Source organism: Idiotropiscis lumnitzeri, chromosome 4 (assembly GCF_059441095.1).
Source record: "Idiotropiscis lumnitzeri isolate Australia: NSW breed Sydney's pygmy pipehorse chromosome 4, RoL_Ilum_1.0, whole genome shotgun sequence".
NCBI lineage: Eukaryota > Metazoa > Chordata > Actinopteri > Syngnathiformes > Syngnathidae > Idiotropiscis > Idiotropiscis lumnitzeri.
The window spans coordinates 18,742,371-18,759,292 of record NC_142394.1 but is presented as its reverse complement, the minus strand read 5'-3'; the positions used below and the strand labels follow the sequence as shown (position 1 = coordinate 18,759,292).

General features: G+C 39.9%; 2 protein-coding genes across 7 annotated transcripts in view; one reads left to right on the top strand and one right to left on the bottom strand.

The window, feature by feature from the left end:
* Positions 1-16,922, top strand: part of LOC148338421 (uncharacterized) — a 154,053-nt gene that overhangs the window by 39,891 nt on the left and 97,240 nt on the right. The gene's annotated exons all lie outside the window — the stretch shown is intronic.
* frmpd3 (FERM and PDZ domain containing 3) overlaps positions 1-16,922 on the bottom strand; it is an 89,107-nt gene that overhangs the window by 38,730 nt on the left and 33,455 nt on the right. The window lies entirely within an intron of this gene.

The following is a 16,922-nucleotide window of genomic DNA, read 5'->3' as shown; positions in this document are numbered from 1 at the left end:
TGTTTCGAGGTTTAATGAGCTTTGTCTCGTGATTTGTCAAACAGCGCTTTCCTTTTTCCATTTTCCGATCGTTTTGCTCTTGTGTGCAAACCTGTCGCATTACTTGTGATCTGACATGGAAATGGGGAATAATTTTCATGCTTACAAAGGCGCTTCTGTTCTGAGTTGAACTTTCAGCAAGAGGCTGTCATGTAAACATTTTGTGATGATCAACATAATGATGAGTCCAGAACAAATTGACAGAAACAACACTTTACTAAGGGAGAGATGTTTTGAGCATGGCTCCATTTGTGACAATATTCCAGAACTTGTAAACGGGATAACTAAAGCAATATGTGCTCAGTGACTCATGAAAACAGACATAGTTGTGATATTATTTTTTAAAAGGTCAACATTTTACTACTCATCATATAAACATATGACCAAATTCTTGCAGAATGAAGTCATTTAATGATTGAAATATCAAAATGTTAAACCATTTTATACAAAGGTAGAAAATTTACAAAAGCGGCTTTGTAACCCAATCAAGAAAATATATACTTGCAATATCTTGTGCCAGAATAAGCTCAGTAACATACGGTTTTAACAACAAAAAAGCATTGCAATTTGCGTTCTGTCTTGTTTGTGTTTTCTGTTTTCAATGTTGTTCCATCTATTACGTGTTTTTGCTTGCATCAGTAGCGGCTAAAAAGTTAAGAAGAACATTAGGAAGCTAATAGGTTTTGGAGTAGATGTGAATTCTGCAGAGAGGAGTTTACAACCTTGGGGGCAACACCAGCATTGGCACATAATTTCTTTTTTTTTTTTTTCTCACCAATTCCATTAGGTGTCCAATGCAAACAAAGACAACAATGCCCCTGTAATTCAATGGACGGTGAAGCTTTGTTATAGCCTGTCGCTCTGACCTTAACTGAGCTTCTTGTAAGAACCCATTTCCTTTTCTCTAAGTCACCTTGTTTTGTTGGCAAATAGACCAAGATAAATGACTGTGGGTGATAGTGGGCGCATTGTCATGCCAGACACTTAGTAAAAACTGGAGAGTAAACAGATAAAGAAAAGTGTCTCCCCCCTCACAGTCAATACAGTATCGTGTGTATTATACTTAGTGACTTAGCAACATTAGCGACCCACCAACTGTTCAGGCAGGGGGGCTCATAAAAGCAATTCTCCTATTTCACTTCCACAGCCATTAATTCAAACACCACTGGCCACAAATATCTATAATATAAATTTAGCAAAAAGGTGCAGCAACACAGATTGACAGAAACTTTGATATATTTTTTTCCTGGTTATAATTGCTTGGCAAAATTAAAAATGTGTATTCTTCACACAGGTTTCAGTTTCAGTTTCACCATAGACGCATATATGTAACGCTGAACTTATGTGATTCAAGTGATGCGATAATATTTCCGGTTTGATCTACAAGGAAGATGATGGCGCCATCCGCTTCTTGAATAATAATAAAAGATCGGTCTCCCTGACCAAAATGTCAATAGGTTGCACTTGACTTATCTGTCAATGCTCCGGGTCTTTTCTTTGCTGCATTATTAATGTGATCATTACACTACATGATCTTCAGCACAATTGTGAAGTGAACATCTATCCTTGATCCTTGAGCAATACAATCTCTCTAATACAGCTGTGATATTTTACCACACATCAAGTTGTAATTGTGGTAAGAGTCAAGATTTAAAGTGCCCACTCCCTGCTCCGCCTCGACTCGCCACATATTTCGGCAATTCCATTTAAGGGACCGTTCATTGTGCTCAACATTGGCACTGGTGTAATAGGTCTGCATGTAAAAAATTATGTCAGCACTAAAATTCCTTGACCTTCCTTCCGCGGAAATCATTTGTCTCGGTCCGAGGGCTACTTACTTCCCCATCTCGCTTCAGCCAATGAGGCTCCAGCAGAGGGCTGTGACTAGTGACAGGTGTAAAAATGCTTCACGACACCTAGTGTCAGAGAACCGTGACTCACCGTCACCAAAGCCCATATAAACATTTCTTACTCATGTCCACTTATCATTGTGATATTTTCAGTGATTGAAGTGCGCATAAGTAGAGATGTCCACGTGCATTTTGGTGATGATTGAGCGCAGTTTTAGGTCATTGTAAACGATATACATCCAGTGATTTAGACTGCATAAATTTTGTCCAGTTCCTTCGCTGACATCACACCAAGCTATGGGGGAAGGGAGTGGATTGTATTGCAGAAGAAAAAGGAGCAGTGCAGTTTTTTACTGATTTATCAAAAACAAATAGATATAACTGAAAATGCTTCGCTGAAAAAAAAAAGTGATATGAAATAATCTTTTTTTGGGGGGGGGGTTGTATATTTCTTTTTAAATTGGTGGGGAGGGCTAGCTTGACCAATCATTGGAGGTAAAAATAAAAGTTATTTAATGTAAGAGGTTTTTATCGTTTTATCACAGATTATCAAATTTTTGTCTTTAATTTGTTTCCTTTTTTTTTAACTTGCTGTAGATGGCGTTCAGTGGCGCTAAATATTCTATATTATTCCGTTTATTATTATTATTATTATGTATTCCGAGTTTTTTTCCTGATCAAAAGATACTTGATTCTTTCCCTATTGTTGCTCTCAACAGTTTTATACTCGACTGTTAAAACATACTTACGAATATACACCATGCGCCCTCAAACACATACGGTAAATCACTTTTTTAATCGTGTATCTGATATTGATTCATGTGTAAATTAGTCACTTTTTACAGCATTCTCTCAGATTCATCACCAGATTAAAATTGGGCGTGACATTATCATTAAGACTTTATCATTTTTCATGTTCAGTCACAAAGCAATCTGCAAAGTCTGCATATTTCTTAATCAAAAAATGCACACATAGCTAAAATGTCTATCACATGTGCACGCAACTGCATTTCATCATCAGTCAAAGGTTTCATCAGCGACTGTAATCTCACACCCAATGTCTGTCATGTGCTGACATTTTATGAACCACGTTTGATTTAGTAAGTCTTGTGTCGAATTGAGACTGAGGCAGCGCAGAGGTTCAGTTGTTAGCATTGTTGCCGCAAGCAAAAAAAAGTTCTGGGATCAATTTGTGTTGGCTCAGGCCTCTGAGATACTCCCCCCAAAAAAGGATTATTCTAAAAATCGATGAATGGATGGATGCTGTTTTTCCCACAGATGCATTCCTGAATATGGTTACGCATCCGGCATGGCACCTAAGCTGCACCATCAACATTCACACAAAGGCCCCCACAGCTCAGCACAGAAAAAAAACTCATCTGTCAGAGTTCCGACGAGATGGATTAACAAAAACAAATTAAGACAAACAGATGCTCAGCTCTGACGCTCTCTTGTGATGCTGCGTCTTGGCTGACAAAATGCAACTCCTCATCCACATAATATATATTTCCAATTCATACCGAGCCGTAAAGATTTCCCTAAATCCTGCTCGTCTTTATATTTACCTGCACCATCTGCCAAATGTGTAAAAAAAAACGAACCCATCAAAACCAATGTTTCTTGGTGCATAATGGCGCAAACGTAGCCAAGAGGTCTTGAACAGCTGCGCTCACCAGACGTCCCATCCACATGTCTAAAATCCAGAAGAGAGGCAGAGTGTCCATGACAGCAGCAGAGTGGCTCTGTCTCTCTGCTGTCACCCTCCAGTGAAGCAGCTTCTCTCCTGACACTCCGATGCCAGACAGTGAAACTCATTCTCCGCGCAACACTGCCCTCCCAAACACTCCCTAGCACCTCCTCTTCACCGCCACCCACACGACCCTTCCATTGCATCACTCTAATGACATCCAGTAAAAGTGGAATATCCCAATTTATTTCAGTAGTTCAATTAAAAAAGTATCATCGAAATCTAATCTAGATTCCCCACACAAAGGGCTTTATTTTTATGAGCGGCGCAAATCTGACACATGCCGCATTGTCGATCTGCGCGTCAGCAGGTTAGATCGGCTTCTGGTAATTTCACTGGTCAAGCAAGCTCTTTTCCAATAGGGCAGATTGCGCCGTCGTGGGCGTGAACACAGCAGACTCCATTTGCTGTCAATCAAATCAGCTCCTCTTATTTGCTTTAAATGTGGAACGCTCATGTTTTGCCTGGAGGCATCCTTCTCTGGAAAAAGGAAACAGTGATCTGTGCTTTGTCACTGCTGTTTGCCGGTGTGGCAACAAAAAATGTACGATGGTAACCTAATTCACTCCATGATGAGCTGCTGGTGTCTTAAATGTCAGCTTACTTAATATTACCACTTGCATGCTAATTGTCCTCACTCGTAAGAAAGTTCAGCTCGCTAGTAGAACAATTAGGACATGCTAGTATATTGACTGTCTTACACGCAACCTTTTTTCCCACTGTTGCCTTTCACTATTATATAGCTTTTACGCACACTAATATGACAACTTTGGCATACTAGTAAGGCAACTACATGTTACTAGTGAAACACCAGTTGACATCCATGTGCAACTAGTATTACTAGTGAAGTAATGGATGTTAGTAAAATGATGTTACTATAGTATCGACAACAAGCACACACTTGTCAACTAGTGTGCAGGTTTGCCTCAGTAGTAACACACAGTTGACCTACTGGTATGGAACTGTTGTTCCAATGCTCCAGATCACGGTTCATGTACTAGTAAGATCATTGTCCTGACTAGCAGAACGAATAGGGAACACTAGTAGAATGACTGTGTCTTCCTTGTGATGTTTTGTCTACTACTGGATGACATTTCTGCAAACGAATAAGACAGTAGTAGGTCACCTACATGTTATTAATGAGGTAAAACTACTATTGGGCATTTTGATGCTACTGGTCGGGTGTGCGAAACATGCCAACTTGCTGGACCTTGTAGTGTTACTAGTGCAGCACAGTAGTTTACAACTAGTAAGGTTTAATTGCGTACTGGGAAAAAAAAATAGCATAACACAGTCGTTCTACTTGTACTAGTCATCCTTCTACTCGAGTTCTGAAATATCTTACCTGTAAGGATAAAGAGCATACTAGTACACGGAGCCAAAGCCTGATCGCAAGGATATCGGGTAAATGCTCAAACGGCTTTCCATACATTGACATTGCGTGAGTCTGGTAAATATATGATCACTGCTGTCATGTTTGTGGAGTGTGTTTGAAGTGAATGTTTGCTGACTTGCTGCACAATTACTGCAAATAATGATGACAATGCGTGATCGCAACAAAAAAAAAAAAAAAAAATGTTCCGACCTCTGTGGTTGGCCAGGATATTTACATTGTAGGACATTGTCTACCTATTTTTTACTCGTTCATCTCACTCGACTTTTATTCTCCAATGAATGCAGTTTTCTGGATGCTTTGCTTGCATTTATCGACAGGTCCAGGCAATTTCACTTCATTTAAAAGTAATTCATCACAGAGTAGTAGAGTGAACTCTGATATTTTTGTACAAGGTTTCCCACCTATTAATATATGACTTTTTTCACTTATAACAATATTTTGACAAACCGGTATTGAAATAAATTGTAAAGACATGATTACAAATACAACTCACCATTCTGCTGAATCTAGTTATTTTTAACTCGCCGGTCCCCTGTTAGGGGAATCAGATACAGTGACACCCTAATTGTGTAACTTATGTCCAGACTTCCAACGCTGTTTTTATTTATTTATTTTTTTTTGTGGCGACTTCAATTGCAAGCCTCTCACCGCACACAGAGCGGGATTGGTGTGAGAAAATCAACTGTAGCGCTAAACTCATATTTGAAGTAGGACTGCTGATATTGTATTTTAAGTGCAGCTTTCTGTCTCATCATTTGGCCTTTTCCCAGTTCCAAAGAATCTCTTCATCGATACTTATTTTTCACTCCTTTGCTAGCTTGTTGGCTGATTTTTTTTCATTTCCATATTACTTGACCGAGACAAGTGATTTCATATGTATGGAGGCATTGACAGAATGAAAAAAAATGTTTTATTTCATACACTGACGATCATTATAATAATTTTTATTCCATCTCTGTGCAACCCACTACCAAATATCTGACCTACTGGTACCAGTGTGCTGCCCCGTATTTGGAATTGCTGGTTTAGTACACTGGTGCATGATGTTTTGTGTTCTGCAGTGGGCCGATCGCCTGACATCCTGACCACAATGAGAGGCAGATTTGTCTAACTACATGGCGGTGCCAGAGTAGCATTTTCACCCTTTTTCACTTCTTATCAACCTCTGCCACCACAAACTTATATGCTCCTTGGCATGCTTTCGAGGCCCTGTGGAGAATGCCAAGTGGCTTCTCCATTCACATGTGTAATCATCTGGCATGCACAGCTGTCAGGCAAATGTTGCTGCATGTCTGCCGAGACCTAAGTGCCATATAAGCAGTGTTCCCCATCCTTTTTCGAGCCAAGGTGCCTATTTTACATGAGAAAAATGTCACGGCAGACCACCAGACAAAAACATCACAAACATATGAATACCAAAATAAAAAATGATCATCTTGTCTCAATTTACTCACAAATTGATCAACTCGGTATAAAATCTTAAATCTAGTGATCTGGATCTTACTGCAAAAAGACATTCTCTCTCTCTATCTCTCCCTCTTTCTATTTCTCTCTCTCTCTCTCTCTCTCTTTCTATTTTTCTCTCTCTCTCTTTCTATTTCTCTCTCGCTCTCTCTCTCTCTTTCTATTTCTCTCTCTCTCTCTCGCTCTCTCTCTCTCTTTCTATTTCTCTCTCTCTCTCTCTCTCTTTCTATTCTCTCTCTCTCTCTCTCTCTCTCTCTCTCTCGCTCTCTCTCTCTCTCTCTCTCTCATGTTTCTGTTGGTGATAAGTGCAGTGTAGATAAATGACTATGCTATAAATCTATAAAACTATGATTAAACAAGGATTCTAATCATGTTTAGTTCTCTTTGTAGCCAACACCCCATTTATGCTTGTACAAGGCAATAAAGCAGGGATGCTATATTTTCTCAATAAAGAGTATTCTCACTGTCTTTGCTGTAATATTTCCAGAAGGTGTGTGCGACGCTCCGTAGTATAATATATTGTCTGCTGAATTCTCTGTCTGTGTGTAGGAAATGAATATATGCTTGGCTGCTCGTCCAGCTTTAATCCATTCAGTGCTCCCTGGGTGAAGCAATATGCATCTTGCTTCTCTGTGCAGATCTAAAGGAGCTTGACTGTGGCATTGAAGCAGATACACGATTCTTGTTTGCATTTGTTATTATTGTACGTACTGTGAATTGCTCTTGACAGTACTGGCCAAGGGCTTTTATACCTCGAGAAAAGGATCCCTGGTAACTTACAAATTTTTCAGTCGTCTGAAAGCATCAACATCCTTGGTGGTACTTATTTAGTTGCAGTTTTTAAAATAGTTCAATGCTCTTAGCTATGTTGAATTGCACAACTTGTCCAGTATAGAAATGTAAAACAGGTTATGTTTTTTTCCCCCTGCATTGAACCTTCAGCCCAGCTTGTAAAGGAGTAAAACAGCACATCAGAGTCACTTATTCTCCAATATTTCAAGCAGGGCGCCTGTTGTATTATTTGCACCTGTGGAGAGACGTGTATTCCTTTGCAAGAGGCAGTCCACTGAGCAATGGCTCCGTTACCAGTTGTGATGAATCGGTGCACTTTTGTCCCAGTTAATGGGACGCAATCAATAACGTTAGCAGCTTATCAGCAACCACAGTGCGATAACCCAGTATGAGGGCCTCGGGAAATGCATGATAATCAATGTGAATGCAGGGATAATCAAAAAGATTCCCTCAGCCATGTCATACTGAACACTTTGCGCATTGATTTGACAGGATCGATGCGTAAAACTGTCTCAAAGTGCACAAAAGCCGTCTACCATTACAACTATGGGCAATAGTTGCAACGGTGAAAATAGGTCTATGTAAATCATTTTTCTTTGCTTTTTCAAAGGGGATTATACGTGGCTGTGATTGCTCAGCATGTCCAGTTCTGAATAAATTAGTGGGTGAAGATTCCTAATGATATTTTTGCAGAATTTTGGGGCAAATTCTGGTGATGATCTTTTAAAAGCATAATTTATCCTGAGTAGTATAGATCACACTCATTAGCTTCAGAGAACTGGCTGTTCATTTGACTTTCTAAAGCATGTTGCAACAACAAAATGTAAATGTGAATTTACGAACCTCCTAAATGAGACATGGGGTGGAACAATTTACTTTTTAATTGCTTGTACACAAGTACTGAAATGCCTGTCTGTGTACCAAGTGCGAAATTAAGCAACCAGTATAGTATTTTTTTCAATGCTACTTATTTTTGAAGATGTGTCTCTGAGCAAGCCATTTGGAATTTTGCACCACTGTTATATAGCAACAGAGCTTATATGGAGACGGCTGTGCGATGAATGCGCTTCATTTAAAGGGAATGAAAGTTGGTGGGAGCAGTCCTCCAGCTCACAGGTCCACCGAAACAGTCTGCGAAATTAGTTAAAACAGGTCTAACCCACCTCCGTGCAAAGATCACAAAAATAGAGCCCTCTGTGTTTTAATACACACCTGTTAACCACTTTAATTTTTACATTTGACAATGGAGTACGTTCGTTTGAAATAATGGCTATACTGTAAGGTTTTACGATCCCAACCCTGACATTGACTATTGGTATTTACAAAAAGTTTCCAAATATGAACAAATCAGAGGTTGACCAAGATCCTTAAATTATGTTCGACTTATGTTACTGGGAGTCTTCAGTGGACTTCTTTTGATGGTAGCATGACCCGCCAACCCGGCATGCGTACCATTTCTAACTGCGAAATGTTGGGTCTGTCGCTGAGAACCCTGTCATTTCAATTATATCAAGGTTTCCCTTTATTTTTTGCACTTAAGCACAATTGTGTTAACACTGAGTACAAACGCGATATCCTTTGAGACGACGAGCCTTGTCTTGCCCCCAGCAACATTATTTTATTGATGTATGTAGCAGCTTTAAAATGAAAGATTAATTGTTCAGTACATCACACAAGTATTTGTTGACGTGAATCCATCCAGGTATTTTCTACACACGTATTCTCATTAGGATCAACGACAAGGCTGAGTTGGAGCCTATGCCAGCAGCCTTTGGCAAAAGGTGGCGTACCCCTGAGCTGGTCAGCAGCCAATTGCAGGGGTTACAAACAATCATTGCCATTCACATTCAAATCTTTGGGCTATTTAAACTCCTAATTGGCCAGAGAATCAAACTGAGTCTAATTCCTGAAATCTGGGCCACCCTTGACCACTATAGGGCCGCAGAAAAAAAGTTGTCGACAGGAGGTAGTGCTTGTCATGCGTGTGACGGCAAAGCTCGCTCGATCCATGATGTCGCAATGCATCCCCTTTCACAAAATGAGGCAGCAGTCGCTCAGGGCTCAGGTAATGACCAATCACTGCTCACTTGTTTTATTCAATTGAGCCACGATTGGTCGTTATCTCAGTCCTGAGCAACTGTGCAACTCATTTCCAGTCGACCGAAGTGACCAAATGGCCGCCCCCAAGAATGAAAAAATTTTGTTGCTTAACTCCTATAAAGCTTACACAATATTAATAAATGTCATGAGTCGACAATGTCAGCCCTGGGTAATATTAATGCTTTGTTAACAGTTCCATCAACTAGCTCGTCAATAACATTATATCGCTGTTATGAAACATATTGTAATGTGTTAATTCTTCATGAGGCCGTACGAGATACCCGTTATATTTCTTTCTTGTGTGCTTTTAAGATCCAAAGACAAACAACCAAAGAACAAAAGGTCTTGACAGATTATGAGGTCATAAACCATTTGCAGTGATCAAATTAAGGTGTAACTGAACCGCCGCAACATTCTTGCAGTGTCCCAATAAAAGGAGCACATTATCACGCGGGGCATTGTGGTGCAGCTAAACGGCGTAAAACTGAACCGATAGAACTTAACCTGTCAGCAAAAAATACTGCAGCTTCTTGTTAAACTGCAGTTAAAAAAAAAAACTGCTACATCTTTAAGTTCATCTCTCACATGTTGATTGTAAATCATCAGGTAATAATTACAACTTCAAACTGTGGTGTATAATGGCTCTCAGTAGACTGAAGGCTGACCAATCCAAATTTGAACCAGCACCAAAATGCACATCATACGGCAGTGCCACCCTAAGATGCCAGAATCTTTTCATTAGCATTCATGCATTATTCACTGAAAAATTATGCAAAAGTCCAAGATTGCCTTATAAAACTGTAGAAAACACAAGATCAGCACCTTAAGATATTTAATTGAAATCTTTGGCACATGCACCACCCTTGTACAAAGTTTTGTCCGTGTCTAAATCTGCAGTGGTAGGCACGACGATTACAATGCCAAGTAGCTGTTGGTGATAACTCGGATGGATTTGGCCGGCCTGAAGTAATCTTGGCATTTTGACTGACGAATTGACAGGTCCAGAATTATAAATCGGTTGACTAAATTACTAACATATGAGCACACAAACCAGAATTTAATAGCTTGTGATTATTTTGCACTTCTTATCAAAAATTGCTTCTTTACATCTAATTTTTTTCATCAACCACACTTTCACACAGAACGAAGAAATGCAATTAAAAATAAGACATTAAATGTAAAAGAATTAAATTATCATTTTATATCAGCGCAGTTGGGCTATGTTTGGAAAATCAGACAAGGGTGAACCACATTTCGGTACACTTGAATTAAGCATTATGCAAATTCTCTCGTATTTTCTTATGTATATATATTTTATTATTAACGTGTTTTCCAAACTCAAGAGGGTTTGCCATTTTCCTTTATATTTCAGTGAACAATACATAAATCATAATGACATTCAATGCTTATTCAGGTAGTGGTTTTATTTTTGCTTATCTTTTAAGTGGTATTGATGTGAATGTAGGATTCTTCTTATAGTAAAGCAACATGGCTGGGAGGTTATTGTTTGTTGTGCGGTCCACAAGTATGAGTTCAAAAAGTGGAATGCATACGTGTTCGGAATCTTGCACATCAAAACATTCATGGTGCAGGTGAGAGCAAACGCGTAAAAAGCAGTTTTGAATTTGAATGAGCCGCCAATCCCAGTATGCAAAGTAGTGTTGTGACAATCACTCTGATTGGCTGTTAGCGTGCAAATGCCAATCAGTGCATGCGGATAAGCAATGGCAAAGTGATAAGTGCGGCGAAACCTCAGTTTGTATATATACTTTAAATGTAAATATAATAATAATAATAATAATAATGCCTTTATTAGTCCCACAATGGGGAAATTCGAGATTCAAACCCAGGCCTCCTGGGGAGACTGGGTCCGGAACGCGGCGCCTTAGACCACTCGGCCATCCTGGCAGCCAATATGCAATCTTGTTTTATGGAACCGTGTATCATGTGGGGAACGCTTACTTCTCAGTTACAGAAATGTGAATGCCTGGTGCCAACATGCGTGCTCGTTCTATCCCTTCGTGGATGTGACATTCTTAGATCACTTAATGCTCTGAAACAATGCATATTTAATTTAACTTTATATTGAAAGAGAAAATTTTAATTATCCTCAATACGTCTTTAACAATTCTGTCCTAAAGAACATTTGATTCTCATTTTCAATCTCAATTGAAATCCTTGCACCACAGCAAGGAAGCAACATGGCTGTGAAGTCATTGTTCATCATCCCATCCACAGTCACATCTTGCCCTACACATTCATAATACAAGCAGGAACAAACCAAAGTAAAAAAAGCAACATTTGGAATTGTGAAGAATTAAGTGATTTTTGTGTCATTGTGATTTTAAAGTATGTTTTGTATGTATGGGTCATAAATTGCACTACACAGAATGGTGTCGGCCATCTGTGACAATCGATCAGTCTTATTGGCTGTTCGCTATCAAATCAGTGCATGAGATATCTTGGAAGTAGAATATAAGATTTTTTTCATTTTATTTTCATGAAACCCTGATTATGGATGGTAGGATAATCAATGACTTCTCTATTACAAAGCTCGTTACGAACATGCAAACGTACACATGCGCATGCTGTCACATCCTGACCACCCCACTGAAAAATTCCTCAAACTACTTAATTCCTTCAAATTGCACTATCAATATACTCTTCACTTCAAATACTAATTTCGGGTATTTTTTTCACTGTGAGAGGAAGTCCTGATGCAGTTGGTAAGTGTGGAGGCAAACGGATGCTAAGCACTAATGTGTTAGAGCAGGCTACTCTTGGCTCATTAAAGTCTAGTGCATAACAAGCACACACAGAGTAAAATGAGCTCATCATAGCATTTTCCTTGTTTGGACCAGCCAAAATGTCCACACAAAGAGAGAAAGACAACAGTATGCATGCATGCGTGTTTCCACAAACACTAAATGAAGAGCAACATCAAAGGGAAAGGTGAGGAAGCTGCAGATTTTCCAATTTTCCCACTTCAAGAAAGTTCTCTGTGTTTTCACAGTCAATCGCCTGACACCGTGACCTTCACTCTGGAAGGCTGATTAAGATGGCAGCAGAGTGCTGCATTACAGCCCCCAAACGTTTTACTTGACCAGCTCGAGCCAGAACCAAGAGGAGAAACTGGAACGGTAGTTAGGCGCCCAGAGGTGACATTTACAATTTAAAGATGAGAGCCGCATGTACTTAATTAAGAAATAGCAGGGGACGTCAGCTACTCTACCCGTCACCGCTTCCAAGGAAAGCTTATTTCATGCTCCAAAAAGCATTTGTGTCTCACAGACAGACACATACGCGCAGGCAGGCAGATATGCGTGTTTGTCTATGCTACAGAACAAAGAGTGTCAGACAAAGATTAACAGAATAATTAATCCCAGACAAAAAGTCATCAAGCCTTGCAGAAGCGAACAAGAACAACATGTGTTCAAAGTGCTGCTGAGCTGCTCACAGTGGTGCTGTCCGTACACATTTATACAGATTGCGTGATGCAAGACTTAGAGCAGGGTTGCTATTACGCGACATTCACACACAGTGCTATTAAGTATAACTGCACGATACAATATCCACCTTATTTATAAATAAAAACAACAGCAGAGGTATTCATTTACATACTTTCTCAGGACAGGTGTCGCCATGGCAACATGTAGAGGCTTTTGTGAGGTTTTTGTGTGTACACTGCAGCAGCTGTGGCCCTGAGGGCTCAAGGATGAGCACAGGTTGTGAGTAAGAGGTTGTACTGTACAAACCCCGAGACAACATCTACAAGTAGCTCGACAAAAGGCTCTTAGTTTGCGCTTTGTCTTTAAGCAAGGTTACCCTGAGCATTTGTCGCTGTGATTTAGGATCGCTACAAAGCTTGTTTATCGTGCTCAAAAATTCATCTGTGGAAACATTGCGTACGTGACTGCTTTTGGTCATAAAAATATGCTGTGAATTAAAAAGGGAGGCGAGTACATGCGCTTTTCTTTGCTGTCTGTCCAAGGATAACCGGTAGACACGGTACAAAATGCAGAAGAACTTAGAATTAAATGAGCAGACATACAGACGATACTGAAGAGAACTTAATCATTGGTTGCGCAAGATTAAAATGTGGTAAAGCGATATTTCTGTATTCTACTTTGAACTAATAATTATGGTTTTAAAGGGGAAGTCAACCCCCAAAAAATACTTTGCAATAATATTCTCTATGCGCCTCCACTAGTCCAAACATGTCACTCGGTGTAATATTGCATTTATGGAATATGAGTTAAGTAGTAAAAGCCACTAATTTTTAGCCATCTCAGTGGGCGGCCATTTTGTCACTCCTGTCGACTGAAAATAACATCACGGTTGCTCAGGACTCAGGTAGCAAATAATCACGGCTCACCTGTTCTCTGAAGCTGAGCTGCGATAGGCCGTTCACTTTGACCTGAACAACTGTGATGTCATTTTAAGTTGACAAGTTCCAAAATGGCCGCCCCGTGAGATGTGGAGGAGATGGCGTCGCATATTGTGATTTGTACGTGGTTGAACTCATTTTGCTAGCTTGTGGGTTTTTAATTTTAGTGTAATTTGACTGTTAGCATCTTGACATGCGTCAAGAATCCGATGGAACCGAGAAAAGCCGGTCATGTTTCAAAATAAAATATTTTTAAAGTTAAAAGATGGTCTTTATTAATCCCACAATGGGGAAAATTGCAGCGTTTCACCAGCCTCAAATAAAAATAAACTGGAAAGACTGCAAGTTCCCCCGCCCCTCTTCTGTGCGGCTCGTTGCGGACTTGTCCAAAGTGGTCCAGTACCGGCCGTGGCCCGGTGGTTGGGGATCGCTGCTGTAGATTTTAAGTAGCTACAAAGGAGAAACGTGTCATTCGCCACCTGCTAAACAGCCACATGTTTTGTCACTCAATTTTTTTTGTTCAAATCCATAACTCTTTTTAGATGATTATCTGTTTCTTTTTTTTGAGAGCAAAATAGATGTCAGAATGAAATGCATAGAATTGCTAATTACTTTATTACTGACCCTTCTCTGTGATTAATTGCAGTGTGACGTCACCTAGTGTGAATGCACCACTCAGTGGGAGACAGTGTTGTGACTGCAGACGAGGACCATTTTGATGAGACTAAAAATGATCACACCAGCTGATGCGCACTTGTAAGACGCACACATCCTTAAATTCAGATTGAGGACCATGAATTTATTTCAATTCATAATGGAGAGGCTTGCATTCAGAGACTGATTGCCGTGTCAGACTTTAACATGAGCCATTCGCACATGAAATCGCTGCCAAATTGTTTAACACATTGTTGGATACTACTGTCACATGGTAACACAAGCTGGACTGTGTTAGCGTCCATAGCGGGCTGAACATGAAAAAGAAAGGCTGCCTCAGTGTGCCTGAGCCTGTCAGCTCAAGGGAGCAGAGATAAGAAAAGCCACAGTGTACAATGACTACTGCAAGCTAATCGTCATCGCTATCATCATATTGCAACTGAACAGAACAGTTTTATCCACTGATGGGGTGGGACTTGATTGAAGATAGCGAGGCTAAATGCAGAGTGCAGGAGCTGAACAGAAGTGTCACTGTATAGATAAAAGTAGTCCTCCAAAGGCTTCAGATGAGCATGCTGGTGTGGAAAATGGTAAATGCTTCCCTTGTAAAAAACAATCCAGCCTTACTTTTGTTGTATCTGTGTGGCTTCTTGATTAATTGAAAAAATATGGAAAATTATTATTATTAAAAATCCTCAAAAATCTTTAAAAATCCTGAGAATTATTTTTTTTTTACGTCTTCCACAAAAAGACAGGAAGTAAATCTGGAAAAACAAAATTTAAAAAATGAAATATTAAAAATATTGAGAAATAAGGGGGAAAAAATGTGAATCCGTGAGTGCCGAACTGCAACTACGCAGGGGTCGTCTGTAAATTTTAAGTTGCATTATTTCCAATCACCACTAGATGGCAGATATGTCTTAGGTGTGCTCACAGTGCCCTTATACTGCCCTACAGTACGACATGTGTAGGCGTAATACATTTTGCCTATATGGAGGGCTAACATAATTCTTCAATAACGTTTAAATGTTTTGAGAGTAGATTTGATTTTTGTGCTTAATGTTGGTTTGTTGTTCTGCAGTTTTGTGCCCTTCTTGAGTGGTCATTTTTATGTAAGGGAGCCCCGGGCACTGGAAAAAAAAAAATACAGTTTGCGTTTATTTTGTTGTTTGTCTCAAATCCATTAGGATAGCGCCTGTTTTATTCATGCAATGAGAAATATATTGTGAAAAAAATTAAGTATTTAATAAGTATTTTGCACATTTTGTACAATTAAAATAGCATTTTTGTCGTGCATGTCCTTGGTGGCCCCTGAGTAGCACTGATGAAAAATTGTGGCTCCCTCCAGCATTTAAGTAGCCCATCCCTGATCTAATTTCACGGGACCCAGTTATTGAAATGTTGGACCTTCAGAATGACGACGATGATGAGTCTGTTGGTAATTTACCACCCGCTGTTTAGGGTCGTATTAAGTCACGCCCTTAGGGTCAGTTGTTTGAGTTTACGATAACAGAACCGAGATTGGCCTGTACAACACTACCTACACTAATCAGACACACAGTGACATTCAGGTGGAAAACAAACACATCTATGCCTGCCCCCACATGCTTGGATGGATGTTTATAATCTTCCGACGGCAGTTTAAATTTGTTTCCCTTTACAACAGACGTATTTTCTATCCCAGATCCTCCGTGGCCATTTGCATTCAGCCACTGCAGTTCAAATCTCTGCAAAGCATCAGACTTTCATCGCAGGGGGGACACCAAAAAATCTATTCGCCTTGCAGCAGAAATGCAAACTTTCCATTAAAACCTCTCCATCGCTCCAAAACATCACTTTCACAGCACTTATCAGGTCAGCATGGTGTTTTTTTACTTAAGTCTGCTTTCTGATGGTGACCCATATGTGCGTGATAAAATACATGACTGTGCGTCAGCATCATGGAGAGGCCTCTACTCTAACAAGCATCACAAGTGCCTCTGGAGAGGAAAAAGTGGGCCCATGAGTTGATTATAATCCCGAAACGCTGCAGGGATAAACAGCATGTTTGTTAACACAGTGTTTCATATGCTAATTAAGATTTTGTTTTTGCCAAACACAAGTGTTTAGTATGCTACGCTGTGTTAGGACAACAAGGAATTCATTTCTCAGCCTTGTCTTAAACTTAAATGTAAGATATTTTATGGAAATAGGAAAATAAAACTGTCTCTATTATTATAACCAAATGGCTTTATCAATCACATGCAGGCGGTGTGTGTATATGCCCACAACGGCTGATGACTGCGCACAATGTGATTGCTGTATTGACTGCAATCATTCACAGTTATGGCCGCGGCCACTGGCTGATGGACTCGACCAAGACAGAACCCAAAAGTCTGCATCAGCTTTGTGCTCACTCACTGGCTGTCTGGCATGGGATCAATGCGGGATTGCAGATGTGAGCAAAAGCTGCAGAAGACGCACAAACACACGCAAGTACATTCCCATCGCCAA